Genomic DNA, 17,823 nt, shown 5'->3' with positions numbered 1-17,823 from the left:
CTTCGTCATGTGATGATGACTCCTGATCAGATTCTGGACCGGGTGGTGAATTCATTGTTTCTTCATCTCGCTTCACCCTTCTTGCCTCTTTTTTGCTTTTTCTCTTGCATACAGGGGCAACCGATACTGGTACGAATTGGTCCTCTGATTATCACTGTGGTTTGAGTAGCAACTGTACTTGTTGCTGGGGGTGGTGTAGCTGCTGTACTTGGAGCTGGGGTAACCGCGCTGTCTGTTGCAGTCGAAGTTTGAGCAGCTGCTGTACTTGCCACTGGGGTAGCTGTGCTATTCATTGCAGCCAAAGTCTGAGTAGCGACTGTACTTGTTGCTGGGGTGGTGAAGCTGCTGTGCTTGGAGCTGGAGTAGCTGCGCTCACTGTTGCTTTGCCCTGAAATCCGCCGACATTCTTTTCCTTTTGAAGGTGCTGGATAGTGTTCAACAAGGCTCTGTAAGCATAGGCCAAGCCCCAGCACGTTGCCATGATTTGTCCATCTCTGGTATCGCCAGAATGACCACACACCTCATTTAAGTGTTTTACTAATTCTTCTGGATTTTGCAGTTGTTCGGTAGTGAAATTCCAAAGTACTGGAGGGGCCCACTGACCTAGATACTTGCCTATACTATCCCACACACCCTGCCACTCATGGCGGTCCAGCCTCAGGGAAAATCTCTTGGTCCTCCTACATCATCGTTTGACCCCAACAAGACCCAAATCTGATTCTGCTTAACTCTTGAAATCAGTAGTGGGCAAAACACACTCTGTATGCGTGCTAGCATGGTGATTCCCATCACCATCAGCAAACAAGTCTCAACAGCATTAAAAGGCCATTCAAAAAATTCAAAACTCTCAAATGTAAATGGTCTGGGGGGATAACTGGGAGGGTAAAAGGATGTCTCCTTCCCAGGTTGAGCACCTGAGAAGGAAAAAAAGATGTGTAATTGTTAAGCACTTCTATTATACACCTCCCAAAGTATAAAGGTGGTGACCACACTGGGAACATAAGCCAGATCAGTTTCATGACCAATGATTCCATTGTATTACAAGTCATTACCATAAAGTACAATTAGACAAAAAACTTAGCCCAAGCCCCACACCTGAAAAACACTAATACAGCAAATACCGGATGGAAGTAAGATATACTGAAACTGTGAGATCAAGAGGAACAACCTTGAGAGCCAATAAATCAGCATTGTGACGAGTGACTTATTAATCCGGTCAGATCTGTTATCTCAACCCCTCTTGCCCCACGTTTGGTGCCAAAAAGAACTGTCGTGGTTCAAACCCAGTCAGGCAACTTGTTCACTCACTCCTACTATGTGGTGCCGGGCTGAGAGCAATCGAGGCCACCCCCTCCGCCCCCCCCCCTTCCCCCCCCCAGGGGCTCTCCCCTTCCCCACTCCCGGAGGAAAGGGGAGGAGGATCGAAAGGGTGCAACTCCTACGGGTTGAGACAAGAACAGTCCAGCAACCAATGTACAACACAAATCACCACCGCTACTACCAAGGACAACAATGATAAGAGAATATAACAAGGGAAGAGAATACGATACCACCGGCCAAGAAACGAGTCCCACCCAGAAGCCCGTGTCCTTCCGGGGAACTCCCAGTTACCCCCCCACCCCCGGCATGATGTGCTGTGGTACGGAATACCTCCCCGGCTAGCCTGGGTCGGGGGCCCCGTCTCTGCTTCCTCACGGCTTCCCCTCCTCCCTGGCAGAGCATGAGCCTCACAAAGTCCTTGGTCAGGGTAAACATCACTTAGCAACAACCGATAACATCGGTATCACCAGCACTGTTCCCAGGCTGGAAGTCAAAACACAGCACTGCACCAGCTACGACGAAGGAGAAACATGACTGCTACTGCTGAACCCAGGACACCCCTTAAACTTTTCTTTAGTTGAACAAGTATCTCAGTCAATATGCAGATTAGAATATCCTGAGGGAAATTAAAAGATATTTGAAGAAATGGCACATACCCTTCTAGCTGACTACACATTTATGCAGGCAACATCAAGTTTATAACTTTGTAAAGAGTATTGGCAGGGAGAGCCCTAATTCATACCTTGAGAATAGCTCTTCATCTTGTATTAAAACTCTTTCTCCCGATAGTCCCTTCACTTAGGCAAGTTTTACTCTTTGCCTAAGAACTACCCGTTTTGACCTGAACAGTATGCAAAATAAGCACACCATATACAAAAAGTTACAGCTGCTATTTTTTTATCACTGCTGTTTTTATGTGTGTGTTCTGCTGTTCACAGCTCCTACAGATAGTTACAAGAACTGTATAATGGAATAATTCAGCGCAATATGGCTGGTTAGAAGGGATTTGCTCTCATAGTTTCTTACAGATTTATATTTTTCCTTGATGGAATCAGGTTCACACCAGAAAAATGATCAATTTTAAAAATTGACCATTATTTAATATGTATTGAAATTTATTTTTCTCTCTCACACACATGCACACAAGTTATAATTTCTACTATGGTAGACTTTGTTTTAAATTGTTCATTTTTATGGGTATTTCCATCCTGAACAAATCCATTGATTTGAACAGGTTTGCTGTCATGTAAAACTTATCTGTTAGGATAAAAAATGAGGCTGTATTAATCCAAAAAACGTTTTCTTTTGCTATTAGACAAATACTATTGCTATTGTCAATAGACACCATTAAGAAAAAGTAGCTTGTTTTTCATTAGCTGGCTGGTCTGCTTTTTTTTTTTGTGTGTGCCTTGCCTGATGCATAAAAATTGATGTAATAATATATATGGGGTTTTTTTTGAAGCTCACCGTTGCCAGTAAGAAGGTTATTTATTTGTTTTATAAGAAAAAAGAAAAATTCCATAAAATGTTGCTGATAAAGAAGCATCTGACCCTTCTTAAGCCATAAATATAGTCTTCAGGGAAGATATGTAAGTGCAACTGAAATATGTTTAAGCTGGAAAAAAATACAGGTATACACGTATTTTTACTTCATATAAATATAGTTATATTATCATTGGAGATAAATATTTAATTTACAAAACTAAATTAAAAGTTGTTATTCTGCTCAATTGGTTTAATCCTTTAAATTTTCTTTTAAGATACTAAAAAAAAATGTATGATAATGTCTGGAATGACCCCCCTCATTCACAGAGTGTGTATTATTTTGGCAGTAGAGGATATTAGAGACAATTGTTTATAAAGAATTAAAAGAAACAGTAGAGGGATGGCTGGTGTCAACAAGTCAATTATGCTGTCAGTTTTCCTCACTCTACTATGAAATTATCCAGTTCCTTTGAATTATGCACTGATGCAGACTGTGTTTTTTGACTATCATGAATGAGCAAAAGGCATTCATTAAATGTCTCTCAGCTAATCTGCATTTTTACAAATGGATTATGCTGCTGTTACGTGTGTAAATAGCATCCTATTTCTTTGCTCTATCTTCTTTTTGCACATGTGCTTCTCCAAAAGTTACTGATTTCCATACACATGCAGGAAAACTGCAATGACACATCTCTGTTTTGCAGGTGAGCAGGACAGAAGACATAAAAGAAAAATTAGCAGAGCGGTAGGGATGGTCAGAACAGATGTATCTGCAGTCTGTGAATCACCTCAAAATGTGTGGCAACACTTAGCATAGCTGAAGTACAGAGATGCAGTTTACTCTGTACAAGCTGGAGTTTTTCATATTAATGTTCCCATCTTTTGATTGGTTAAAATTAATGGAAGCCATGAGGTCTGTTTTTTCTCTAGCTGAAATACAAGCAAGCTTCTGTTGATCCTATAACAAAAGATAGAAGGCCACTTTTTCTTTTTTTTTTTTAACTTCTGTAACTACCTGCATGCTGTGTCTCTTGATGCTGTATACCAGACAGAACTCTACGACCTAGTGGCAAACCCTTTTTTGTTTCATTTTGTTGGTGTTTGTTTGTTTGGTTGGTTGGTTTTGTGTGGGGTTTTTTGGCTTTGGTTTTGTTTTTAATTATGAACAGTTGGTTTGGGTAAAAGCTTTCCCTCAAAAGTGTGCTGGATGGCAACCAAATTGGTAATAAAAGTGTTTGTCAGATGGAGAGATGCCTTAAATTCCAAAGCACTGGTGTTTTCACAATCCTTCCTCCCAGCTGATACAGGTTCAAAGTCTGATGTTACTAATGCAAGGCCTAGCAACAAATTCTCTCAAACCTGATGTGTTAGAATATGAAGCAGAACTGCTCCAATACATAAGTGACTGTCCTGTGTTTTGGATTTTTTTCCCCTCATCAATCTCAGCTTAGGGCAAGGGCTAGGCTTACTTGATCTCTCCAGTGCCCTATGTGACAATTCTAACAACAAGGCAAATTGTTATTCATGAAAATAATGGTACTCCTCTGAGACTGGTCTTTGTATTTGCTTTGTTGGATATTTCTTTTTTCCTTGGACATGACCAAAATCACTTATTCCTTTTTCTACCTTTTAATATTCATGTAGAAAAATGTAAAGCAAAAAACATTTACTTTCCCAGGAAACAGAACTTCTGTTTCCCAGCTGGTGTCAAAAAGTCTTGCAATACCATGTGGACATGAGTAATTATTAGTATAAATAGTTCTATTCATAAAGAATGCAATAGTCCATGGGAAGATGAGAGATTTTCAAGCCTTTAGTTGTCAATTTTGATGATCACAGAATCACAGAATTGTTAAGGTTAGAAGGGCCCTCTGCAGGTCATCTAGTCCAACCCCCATGCCAAGGAAGAGCCACCTACAGCTCTGGAACACGTCTGGGAAGGTTTTGAGTGTCTCCAGAAAGGGAACTCCACGACCTTCCTAGGAAGCCTGTTAAGTGCTTTGCCATCCTCAGTATAAAGAAGTTCTTCCTCATGTTGAGGTGAAACTTCTTGTGTTTTAGTTTATGGCCACAGTTCTGCGTCCTGTTGCTGGGCATCACTGAAAAGAGCCTGACATCATCCTCCTGGCACTCACCTTTGAGATATTTACATGCATTAATGACAGCCCCCTCTCAGTCTTCTCGTCTCTAGACTAAACAGGCCCAGCTCCTGCAAACATTCCTTGTAAGACGCTCTAGACCTCTAAGCAATTTTGTGGTCTCCGCTGGACCCTCTCCAGTAGCTCCATTTCTTTCTTGACAAGAAGGGCCCAAACTGGACACAGGACTTCAGATGTGGCCTTACTAGGGTCAGGTACAGGGGGAAGATCACCTCCCTCGTCCTCCTGCCCACACTCCTCCCAATGCACTATTTGCCCAGGATACTATTGTCCCTCCTGGCTGAAAGGGCACACTGCTGGCTCATAGTCAATTATCATCCACCAATACACCCAGGCCCTTCTCAACTCAACTGCTCTCTAGTGGGTCAGACCTCAACCTGTACTGATCCTTGGGGTTCTTCCTCCCAGGTGCAGTACCCTGCACTTGCCCTTGTTGAACCTCATTCCAGTTCTCCAGCCTATCAAGGTTGCAGCACAGCCTTCAGGTGTATCAGCCACTGCCCTCAGCTTCGTATCATCAACAAAGGTGCTGAGGGTACACTCTAGCTCTTTATCCATGTCATTGATAAGTTGAATAAGACTGGGCCCAGTATTGACCCCTGGGGAATGCCACTGACTAAAGGCCTCCAACTGGATTCTACTCTGCTGATCACGACTCTGAACTCTGCCATTCAGATGGTTTTTGATCAATCTCTCTCCATTCATCTAACACACATTTCCTAAGCTTACCTATGAGGATGTTATGGGAGACAGTGTCAAAAGCCTTGCTGAAATTGAGGTAGATAACTCCCACTGTTCTCCCCTCATTGATACAACTTGCCATGTCAGCATAAAAGGCTATTAGATTGGTCAAGCAAGATTTACCCTTGGTGAATCCATGCTGACTACTCTACTTCCATTACAAACTGCTGTATAATGAATAAATGTTTTATCCCTGTTCACAGTTTACTTGTATTTTGAATACTGGGTTTTATTTAAAATGCATTCTTATTTTACTAAATATAATACCAAACAAAAAAATAAAGTTGTGTCTGTGGCAATGAAATAGTCTGAAAATGAAGTCCAGATTCTCAATTTGTACCACATTAAAACTTTTGTTTGAATTGTGTTCTTCTCACTTAAATTAATTCAAATTATAAACCGACAGCTGGTATTTGTATTTTCAAAATAATCCTTGAACCTCCATCCACTTACAAATATTAACAAGAAGGGGAAAAAAATCCCTTTTTCAATCCCAAATCAAAATGTTTCTAGCTTTCTACAAGAAAAAAAAAATATTCAAGCAGTCACTTGTTGAAGTAAACCTAACTTGCAGGTACAGGTGTTTACAGACAAAGAAACAAGAAACCCATACACTTGCATTTAAGAGTCTGGCAGTGTTGCAATTTGGTGAAGATGTCATTTCTGTCTAAAAGGAAATAAAATAAATTACAGCTACTCAGGATAAAAATCAAAACTAAAATTCCAGTAACACACAGGAATAAAACACAGAACATATTCAAATTAAAGTCCTATGGTCTCTGTGTTGCATGATTGAAGTACATGGTGGCTTTAATGTGCCAGTAAATTTTATTCCCTTTCACATGCCTATTAATCTATAATGTTGCATTTTAGAAAGATAATATGAATAAGATTTTTCCTCTACTAAAAGGAAGCTTTTAGAAAGGAAGCCATGGCCGAAGGTAAATAGAACGATCAATATCATGTAAGTCTACTAAAACAATATGAACAATAAAGAATTATAGAATCGTTAGGGTTGGAAAGGACCTTAAGATCATCTAGTTCCAACCCCCCTGCTGTGGGCAGGGACACCTTACGCTATATGAATCTGCCTTTCTTGAAAAAGGCCATAGAATTATATTGTTCTTCACTGTGAAGCAGTTTTGGCTAATGTGTTGTTCTGGGGTAATTATAAATTGGATATTTCCATAGTTTTGTAGAAGCAGGGGAGGTGAAAATTATTTTGGCAGCACCTGTTGATTCCATAGTAATCTTTTTTACTTTTTTTACAACTGTGATCCCATTAAATTCACTCCTTCTCCAGCTACTCAGTTTACGCTTCTGACTTCTGCTGACTTTTGCAAGCTGTTAGAAAAGCCAAATCAGGAACCATGAAAACCTCAGTTGTGTGGTATTGTTGGCACTCATGCGCCTTGATCATAGAGTAACTAAAACCTTAATGTAGATGTATAAACAACTGCTTCATCTTATCTAAGTCTTATGATCTCTTGGTTTGGTTCTTGTTTCTTTTTTTTATCATCATTTTAATTTTCTTTCATGACAAAGTTCAAACTTATATTGGGATTTTGGAAATACATTTCCCTTTTGAGTTACTTAAGTTCAGTTGATGTTATTACAATAAATTTACTTATTATTGTGTATCAAGTCTTCTCTCTTGTCATCCATAAACTCCCCAAAACATAGTTCAAAACAAACAAAAAAACAACCAATAAAATTAAGAAAAATGTTGGGTGTGTACTCATTGGGGGAAAAAAAGGTTTTCTGACTATTGTTGGCATTCCTGAAAACAGGCATTTATAATGAAAATATTGCTAGAGCGTATCTGTAGTTCTGCTACAACCTGGACAATGTTAGCAGAAGCATTATGCATGGGAGACACATAGCTTTATGCTCCAGAATACCTACAAACTAGCAAGACATTTTCCATAATTTATGAGCTTCAGTTTCAAATTAGTTTTACAGACTTAATGGTTTGGGAAATTATTATGAGAAACAATAATTCAGAGTTGACCTTTTCTGAGCTACCTGTTATTTGATTGGTTTACCTAGCAATGTCTTTAATTGAATTTGTCAACAGCAAAAATATGTGTGCTAACAGCTGCGGACTTACATTTTATAATTATTGTTATCACCTCAGATAAATATTTAAGCAGGGAAAGAGTGGGAGTAGAACAAAGTCACCTACAATAGCACAAAGTGAATGTTTCAGTGGAGAAGCTGTAATACTCACTGTTTGTTTAGAAAAACATTCCTGAATTAGCAGAAGTTGCAACACATTTTTTGTCACTTAGCGAAAGAAAAAACATATTATACATCAGATAATGTGGGTAAATAATGACTAAATTCTGTATTATTTCCTTAGACAGAGCTTCATAGTGTCATAGTGTCATCAGAAAAATTATTTGAAAATTCAGGCTTAAATTCTGCAAAATCTCACTGCTGCTCACCAGCCCCCAAACTCCAGGCAAACATAGATATTTTCTTTGTGCGTAGGCTTGTTTGTTCAATGCACTACAGGAGTTACACGTTTTTGTTTTGTTGTTTTTTTTTTTTTTTAAGAAATACTCTGAAACTCAGTAATTAAAACAGGATTAAGCAACCAGAGTGCTGAATTTACACAGAAAAACAATATACCAAAAAAATGAAATGAGCTTCCTAGTATCATAGAATCATAGAATGGTTAGGGTTGGAAGGGACCTTAAATATCATCCAGTAATTTAGTTCTCACCTCTTAATATTACAAGAAAAAAGAATAATTTTGCACTGATTTTGTGAGGAGGGAATCCTTTGGTTTTGTTTGTTTGCTTGTTTGTTTTTAAAGTACCATTAAATCATATGTCAGAAAGAGGAATCATGAAATGTGTCAGTTTTTTCTGGTCTTAAATAATTTTTGTAGAATAAATAGCAGTTACATTTAAATAACAACAAAAAAACTTTTGTAGCTGTTTTTTTCATGGTGTTGGTGTTTTGCCATTTCTTGCCATAGAACGAAAGGAAATTATATGTTGTACATGACTGCTAAAAAAAATTGAGGACAAACACGTAATTTCTTATTAACCTTGGGAATTTAATGCATGTGAAATTATTCCTAATTCCAACCCATGCACCAAAATAAATTTCGGATCATGCCGCCTGAGTTTCTAGATATGATTCTTTTCCCTATTTTCATTACTGGAGCTCTTCACTTTGTAACTCAATAGTTTAAATCTAGTTTTTGAGACATAAAGGCATAGCATACTATTGGGAATACCTAATACTGACTGTGTCTGGATAACACGTTATTTATCAGACGCACAAAAAAAAACAAATTTAAGTATCAATCATCTTTCAACAAAGCAGTTTAACGGTTTTATTGGGCTACATGAATGAAATGTATGCAGTGGGAAACAAAAAGTGACAAAGATTTTAGATCAGAATCGTACACTTAAAGTCAACAACCTCTAATGTTTCTAAAATTAGGAAACTTCCATTTTATATATTATTTGTGATAATCAATAAACACATTTCAACTGAGAAAGAAATTTTTACAATTCCAGTTTTAGAACGTTCACCAGCCTTCATGAGTCTTGCTAACATCTCTTATATGCAATTTCTCTTAATTTAAGTAGAAAACATTCTACCTCAGGAACATAGGATTATATGCTACTGCCTATAAAATAAAAGTTTATGTATCAAAAGAGATTTTGTTCTATGCATCCCAGACCTATCTTTAAGTTCTTTAAAAAAAAAAAAAAAAAAAGAAGAAAAAACAACCTAGTGGTCAAATAAGTAAGGTAACAGCATACCTGAGATGATCTCGTGCTGCTCCTGGACATAAGCAATTTGTCAACGGATTTTTACAGCACGAAGTATCACAAAAGGCAACAGCTGCCCTGTTTTAAGCATGGTAAAAGGCATTTTCATACTTACAAGCTGTCACTTGTATTACTATAGGATATCAGAAATGCAATCACGAATCAGACAAACTAAAGAAAGGAAATATAGTTAATTGTAACATCATGGGATGTTGAAAGAACAAAGCAAAGTGAAGTAGTGAACGTACATTTAAATGAAAAATGAAAACCATAAATTAAAAAAAAAATCACTTTAGATGACTTGTCTTCGGGAGTCTCATATCCTATCTCATAACTTGCATAAAATGCAACCGATCTTCAATCCCTGTTTATTCTGGATAGATTGTCACTATCCTAGATCACATGGTAATTTCCACACAAAGCCTTCTTTACCAACTGCACTGTTCTATAAAAAGAATTCCATTAACACCTATTAAAATTATTTGTATATACATATATATACACACAAACACTGTGATTGTCTTGATATAGAAGGACGTTAATTTTGATTCCAGTTACAGTATCACTGTTAGTTTCAGACAACACAATAAATATTTTTGAGATAAGAATTATAATATAGAAATGAAAAGCTCAAAAAACAAAACAAAACAAAAAAATTCAAATTTGCTAAGCAAAAGAATTTGGGACAGTTATAATTTTTTTTTAATGTTTCTAAAGTGTGCTGTACTCTACAAATAACACTGTGAGGGAAAATAAGCTTTTTCACTACAAAGTTTTGTTTTTTAGTGAAAAACACATCATGACTCAGATAAAAAGGTGTTCTCAGTGAATAATGAATTACTTTTTAGCCATATACACCTCTCACCATGCAATAACGTCCCTAAAAGCTGTACAAAGTCGTAAAATGGCCTTTGTGAAATAATATTTTTTTCTTAAATGGTCCTAATATTTAGGAAAACTGGTGATCACACGCACACATTTTTGAACATGTGATCATAAGGTATACATATGATATTTATAAGAGAAGATTAACATACATGCATAAGAACAGGTGACACTAAAAATGCTCTTTAAAATATTTTGGTTCTCAATATATTCATATGTATTGCTATTAATATGCCATAATTAGCCCAAAGAAGTTGTGTTGCATGAGTTCATAATTACTTGTTTGAGAAAGGTAAAAATATATATATGGAAAAGCAACATTTTCTTTTTTCAGATTACAACCTTTTCTGCTTTGTAGCTCTATGGATTATCTTTTGTGTCTTGTCTACTAAGGTCAGCACACAGCTACTGAGAAATACTGAACTGTATATTTTTTCACTTCTATTTGTTGTGTGTTGCATATTTGGGAGATACACCAACATTTACTTGGGGAAAACATACAGATTACGAATGGTTTACATTTTATTTCATTGAAAATAATTTGTAAAAGATCATTAAGAAGGAAATACATTGATGCTCTAAACATGCGTGTTTTCAAAATGAAGATATGCTTGATTCAGGTTTCTATCCACACAATGACAGCACTCAAGAAGAACTAAATTAAAATACCTTTAGTTTTGGGGACAAAAATATTTTAATTAATAATGTTTCTGAGCTGTACCCAGATTTTCTGTAGGTCCATTAGCACTGTTTCCTAATCATTATTCCTTCAGGAGAAATTACTGCTTGACACTATGCTATTCTCATTTTCACAAGCATATTTTTAGGAACAATACAGATTTTATCAAAAGACAAGAGGTACTTTTTTTCTCCCTAATTTTAATCTTGATTAAGTGGTAAAGTGAACTTTGTGCTGGTGAAGAGTAGCTAAATGAACTCAAATTTTTTAACCACAACTGCAATACTGCTGGGGCAAGGGGCCAGAGGAAGAAGTTCATTTTTTCACAGGTCACCTCATCAGTTTTGAGCCACAAGACCTATTTTTCATTTGAAGTGCAGTTGTCTTTGCATAGACATCCAGGCTTTGAACCTTCTGTTGTGATTGCAAGATGTGAACTACTGTCATGTCATGCTATTGCTTTGTAATGTGTTTTGTTTTTTTTTATCCTCAGCATTTGAACTCACTCCACCATCACATTTCAGGAAGCCAAGTAACTGTCAAGCTAAAAAAATGTTCAAACTCAACCAATCTAAACTGGCCTAGAGGTTAAAGCTTTAATATTCTAATTTCAACTTGCTAAACTACTGAACTGTTAGTGCAAATAATTTTAATACATTTATTTAATACTCATGTGTTCTTATGAATAAGTTCATTATTAACTGCCTCCTTTATCTCACAAAAAGTAAGTTATTGCATCCTATTTACCTATATCTACGTTTTATATCCTTTTCATACAGCACAAAAAATTAATTCTAAATAATGAAGACCTGCTGTCTCCTCTTAGATGTATTTGAATTATCATTGAAAGTGCCACATCCACAACCCTGTTCATCAAAGTTTACACACAGAATCTGAGACACGTTGAAGTCTGAGAATTATGCTTTATATTTCTGCACAGCCAAAATTTCCCCCTTAAGAATTGCATGCTAATATTTTCAGAGCTGACACTGTGCTCACCAAGCAGAGAAAAACAAAGGACTGAACTTCTGGTTAAAGGAAACTGATATACAACAGAAGGCAACATCTACTCAACTTTGAACAGGCTTTTTTAATATTATGAAACTTTGCTAAATTAATTTCAGTAAATGAGAAAGTTTGCATAATTTGTATTCTTTTTCTCCATAACATCTGAAATAGCAAAATGTATGGAAGTTGAAAACTGCATATCACTGTATATCTGTCACAGATCTGGAAATATAAAACTGACAAAAATCTTAAGCCACTTAAACCTTGGTATTAATTGAGTCTTTTTTTTTTTTTTTTTCCTCCATTTTTATTTCCCATTGGCTTTTCATTACTATTGATTCCTTCAAAGGTATTTCTTATATTTTATAAGATAACAGGATTTCAGTCCAGGAAATCATAAGTAAACACCTTTATTCAAGATTTGCAATTTTACAAGAAAATGTAGCAATTGAACTGCAGTGAATCAAGACTTTTTTAACTGTGAAATATAAATATTAATTAATATTAATTATTAATTATAATTCTATAACTATATATGCTAGATATTATATAATTAATTATAATTATATAATATAATTATAAATATTAATTAAGATTAATTAATATTAATTAATATTAATATTAACTTCATATTAAATTTAAAAAGACACTACTGCAAGAGAAGGCAGAAATAAATCAGATCTGCATTTATAAGTTTTTGCTTTAAGAATGTGAATTTGTTCTAAGAACATGTTTATTAATTAAGGTAAAATACATTACTGCATGGAAAAGATTTACAGCTTTACACTAAGAATAACCAAGTCAAAGGGATAATTTTATTACTTCCAGTAATAGTAATTTATATTTTCACTAACTAAATAAAAGGATGAGCAAATGACATGATTTAGATCGCACTTTAATCTACTACTGATTTGCAAAAGGAAGAAAAAAATCCTTTCAAAGGAAACTTGATATCAAAATGGAATTCTGTTGTTAGTATTAACTCAAATACATGGACACTGCTTGTATGAACTCACTTCTGCTTTTAGACCAAGATTTAGTAGCTGACACTATACTTCAATGATACAACAAAAATAAGTCACTCAGAAGACTTATCAGAACAAATATCTGCAAACAGACTCTTGACTGGGTGATCTTTATATATTAAAGTCAAAAAGAATTTTATCATGTTTTACTTTGTAAACTCATTTATCAACAAGAATAGAATAAAGCAAAGAATAAGAATTTATGCTACACCAGTGGTCCTTACTCTGCAATTGATATACATAATATTTACATATGTATGACCATTTTTAGGTCCAGAAAATGAAATAGCATGCAACTTTATTATTTTCAGTATCTGGTACTTTGAGAGGTTTTCTTGTAATCCTTAAATTTGGGAACATTAACCTTCTTCTTATAACAAAGATGTATAACTGAAGCCTTAAAACTGTTTTTCTAGTTTTATTAATGGATGGGTAGAAATAGAGAAAAATAACACAAAAATGGAATCCAGCTAAACAAATCCATATGATTTCTCATTGAAAGATGAAGTTTTATATTTCTGAATACTCAAGCTCCAGCAGTAATGTTTTCAGTTCATAAAAAAATCCCCAAACTGCCAAAAATCCCAAGGAAACATCCACAAACAAAACAAAACAAAGTAAAAAAAAAAAAAAAAAACCCAAACAAAAACAAAACCCCTAAACCACTAACAACAAAAAAACTGCAGAAACAACCCAACTAAAACCAACTAAAACCAAAAAAAATCCCCAAACACACACATACAAACAAAAAAAAAAAAAACAAACAAAAAACAAACCACAACCACCAAAAAACTCCAAACCATGGTTTATTAAGATTGACTGGCCAAGCAGCTAGAGGTCAGAAATAGTGAGTCACCAGTCATGATTCTTTGAACTATGACTTAAAGTCACTGGACCCTTAATATCCACAACTGCTCTGACACATAGAAATATGTGACCTTTGCTCCTGGTTTATCTGCTTAGGGTCTAAGAATAAAAATTAAAAATAAACTTATTTCAGACATGCTTCCCCAGCTTGGGACTTTTATATAAGAGTTACCAGAGTGTTGCTGAGATCAGCTGAAGTCATGTAACTTATTTGAGCTTCAAAAAATTTGCTTATCCAGGGAACAGTGACCTCTTAAATCTATCAACCCTCTCTGTAGTCAGGAAAAGAAAAGCCTTTACAGATTTGCCATACTGGGGAGAGGGAAAATTCTGAAAAAAGACTGACAAGTAGTTAACAAATAGATTACTGAAATTTGAAAAGCTGATAATATCAAGCATTGCTGAATGACTCATGCTCTGCCAAACTAACTACAACAATCACTCAGTTTTTCAGATGTATAGGAAACTAGAATTTCTGGAAAACAGTCACTGAGCATGTATGAATCAACTGCTCTATTCATATGATATAAAGCTGTTGTGCAAGTTCAGAACAAATCTGATGCTGCTATGATTCAGACTTCCTACATACAAAATCAATCTTTTTGGGAATTTGCCAGGAAGACATTTCTCAACTTCTGTCACACTGACACAACACCGAAGGATATTGTTTCAGCAGTTAAATCTGAAATTACAATTTTAACTGAATATAGCAAAAGATCTACACCGACTTACCACCTCACCTCAATGTCCTCACAGCGCAATCAATGACTGGAGGATTAAAAGTGTAAGACTCTTCAAAATTTCCCTGAAAAAGAAAATAAAACACTTTTCATTTTTAGAGTAACGCCACAATTCTAAAGCATTCAAGAAACAGAAAAAGTAGCCTGACTCTAAATAAGTTCTGCAAACTGGTATTGAAAGGCAGCAATACAAAGCAGAATTTTGCGATTAACACTGATGTAAAAGAGTCTGGATTGACAGTGGTCATATATTAAATGATCTGAATCAGAGATTTTCTGATTAAAGTGTTCATGAAACAACAAGTATGTTTTCAAACACATTATTTTAAACACTTTCTTGCTATGTCACTGTGCTAGACCAACACTTTTTCAACTACTATTTTTAGTGCTAAAACATAGTTTCATAACTGAACCTATGCTATTAGCTCATTAAGTAAACCAGAGGTATTACCAAAACCTGCAGTAACTGTAGAGGCAGTATATCTATCAGTAAATTACCTTAACAGTTTGTGAAAACAGAACTGTAGCCTTTCCAAAAGTTAAAGCTATCTGTTCACCATCACAAATCAGTGTCAATCTCTACCATATGGATGTCCATTCTAACTCATTTATTTAAATCTTTCTCACTAGAAGTCAGGCTTACAGAGGTCCTATAAACTACACAACCCAAAACTGATGAGTGCCAAGTACACACTGAAAGCAGGAATCATCTTTACAGCATATATATGAATGTCACTGTATGAAGATACAATTAAAAGCACCATTTCTTTCAGATGTGCATATCTTTATACACTGCTTTTGGATGTGTTTAATTATGCCCTAGCTCCACACTGGTCTGATTATATTATCTGTAGCTTGGGTGGAAAAGATAATTGCTTTTGTACCAACAGCATTTCTGTCATGCAAAGATATTCCTTTCTAAACTGACTTGTTTCTTCTTCATCTTATTCACACCTTTTTTCCTTCCTGCTTTTGTGGAATGCATTGGGTGTTGGCCCTTTGGGAAAATAGCCAATTTTAGCTGCCAAGTATTCTTAAGTTATTTTATCACATACAAATAATCTGGGTAAATGATGATTTATCTTTTCTTCCATAATGAAAGACTGGTTGGGGGATAAAAAAAAAGCAAATAAAAAAACCCCAAACCTCAACTGGCTTCTTGTTATTGTGTTAAGCAGGGAATTTCTGCTTTTTGGTGGCACAGAAGTTAGAATTTTCATGGTATATTAATTTGTTTATTGCTTCACCTCTTCCATCATCATAGGAGGTACTCTCCATCACATGATGGTTTACTACTTTCTTCTAGGGCCTGATGAAGTCCACCTCTCAGCAAAAGGGAAGAGTATCTTCAATAACAGGCTTGCCAAACTGTGGAGAAGGCTTTAGAATCATAGAATCATAGAATAGTTAGAGTTGGAAAGGACCTTAAGATCATCTACTTCCAACCTCCCTGCCATGGGCAGGGACACATCACACTAAATCATATCACACAAGGCCTCGTCCAACCTGGTCTTGAACACTGCCAGGGATGGAACATTCACAACCTCCCTGGGCAACCCATTCCAGTGCCTCACCACCCTAACAGGAAAGAATTTCTTCCTTACACCCAATCTAAACTTTCTCTGTTTAAGTTTTAACCTGTTACCCCTTGTCCTATCACTACAGTCCCTAATGAAGAGCCCCTCCCCAGCATCCCTATAGGCCCCCTTCCGATACTGGAAGGCTGCTGTGAGGTCTCCAAACAGCCTTCTCTTCTCCAGGCTGAACTGGAGCCCCAACTTTTTCAGCCTGCCTTCATACGGGAGGTGCTCCAGTCCCCAGATCAGACTCGTGGCCCTCCTCTGGACTTGTTCCAACAGTTCCGTGTCCTTTTTATGTTGAGGACACCAGAACTGCACACAGTACTCCAGGTGAGGTCTCACGAGAGCAGACTAGAGGGGCAGGATCACCTCCTTCAACCTGCTGGTCACACTCCTTTTGATGCAGCCCAAGATACAGTTGGCTTTCTGGGCTGCAAGCGCACACTGCTGGCTCATGTTCATTTTCTCATCGACCAGGATCCCGAAGTCCTTCTCCGCAGGGCTGCTCTGAATCTCTTCTCTGCCCAACCTGTAGCTCTGCCTGGGATTGCTCCGACCCAGGTGTAGGACCTTGAACTTGGCATGGTTAAACTTCATAAGGCTGACATCAGCCCACCTCACAAGCGTGTCAAGGTCCCTCTGGATGGCATTCCTTCCCTCCAGCGTATCAACTGAACCACACAGCTTGGTGTCATCGGGAAACTTGCTGAGGGCGCACTCAATCCCACTGTCCATGTCACCAACAAAGATATTTAACAAGACCAGTCCCAACACCGATCCCTGCGGACACCACTTGTTACTGGCCTCCATAAACTAAAGTTGCTGGTTGAGGATAACCTCAATCCATCCCAATCCTACTAGTCTGATGTTGGTGCTAATAGCAGATGCCCAGAGCCTGAAGAGGGATCACAGGTCAGAAATGGAGCACCTGACGAGGTGACTTCCAGCCACTCCAGCCAATAACTCATCATCATCAGGTTCCTAGCTGAAATGTCTCTATGCCAATGCATGTAGCATGCAGGGCCATGAACATGATCAGAAGGCTAGAGCACACTTCCTATGAAGACAAGCTGAATGAGTTGGGCTTGTTCATCCTGGAGAAGAGCAGGTTCTATGGAGACCTTCCAGCATCTATGCACCCCCTTCTAGCATCTAAAGGGGGCCCTGAAAGAAAGCTGGACTTTTTACAAGGGCAAGTAGTGACAGAACAAGATGAACTAGCTTTAGGCTGACAGCAGGGAGATTTATACTGGACATTCAGAAAAAAATCTTCACTATGCTGATGATGAGACACTGAAACTGGTTGCAAACAGAAGTTGTGGCTTCCCTGGAATCTTCTTCTGGAATCTTCTCTGGAATCTCTGGAAGAAGTTGTGGAATCTCTGGAAGTGTTCAAGGCCAGGCTGGAGGGAACTTTGAGCAGTCCTGTCTTATGGAAGGTGTCCCTGCCCATGGCAGGGCACTTGGAACTAGATTATCTTAAAGGTGTCTTCCAACCCAAACCATTCTATGATTCTTGTTTTCCAGCTCTAGGTTGTGT

The 17,823-nt window shown here is 37.0% G+C and overlaps 1 long non-coding RNA gene across 3 annotated transcripts in view; it reads right to left on the bottom strand.

Annotated features, from left to right (window-relative positions):
* LOC133262968 (uncharacterized) overlaps window positions 1-17,823 on the bottom strand; it is a 613,641-nt gene that overhangs the window by 318,078 nt on the left and 277,740 nt on the right. For all 3 annotated transcript variants that reach the window (XR_009741417.1, XR_009741418.1, XR_009741419.1), the window contains exon 3: window positions 14,696-14,768. This is a non-coding gene — a long non-coding RNA (uncharacterized LOC133262968). The remainder of the gene's footprint in view (window positions 1-14,695; window positions 14,769-17,823) is intronic.

This window comes from Pezoporus flaviventris, unplaced genomic scaffold (assembly GCF_033815535.1).
Source record: "Pezoporus flaviventris isolate CSIRO_AGI_PZ_B2104156 unplaced genomic scaffold, CSIRO_AGI_Pfla_v1 ptg000226l, whole genome shotgun sequence".
Lineage (NCBI taxonomy): Eukaryota > Metazoa > Chordata > Aves > Psittaciformes > Psittacidae > Pezoporus > Pezoporus flaviventris.
The sequence above is the reverse complement of the archived record's forward strand: the minus strand, read 5'-3'. Positions and strand labels throughout refer to the sequence as shown.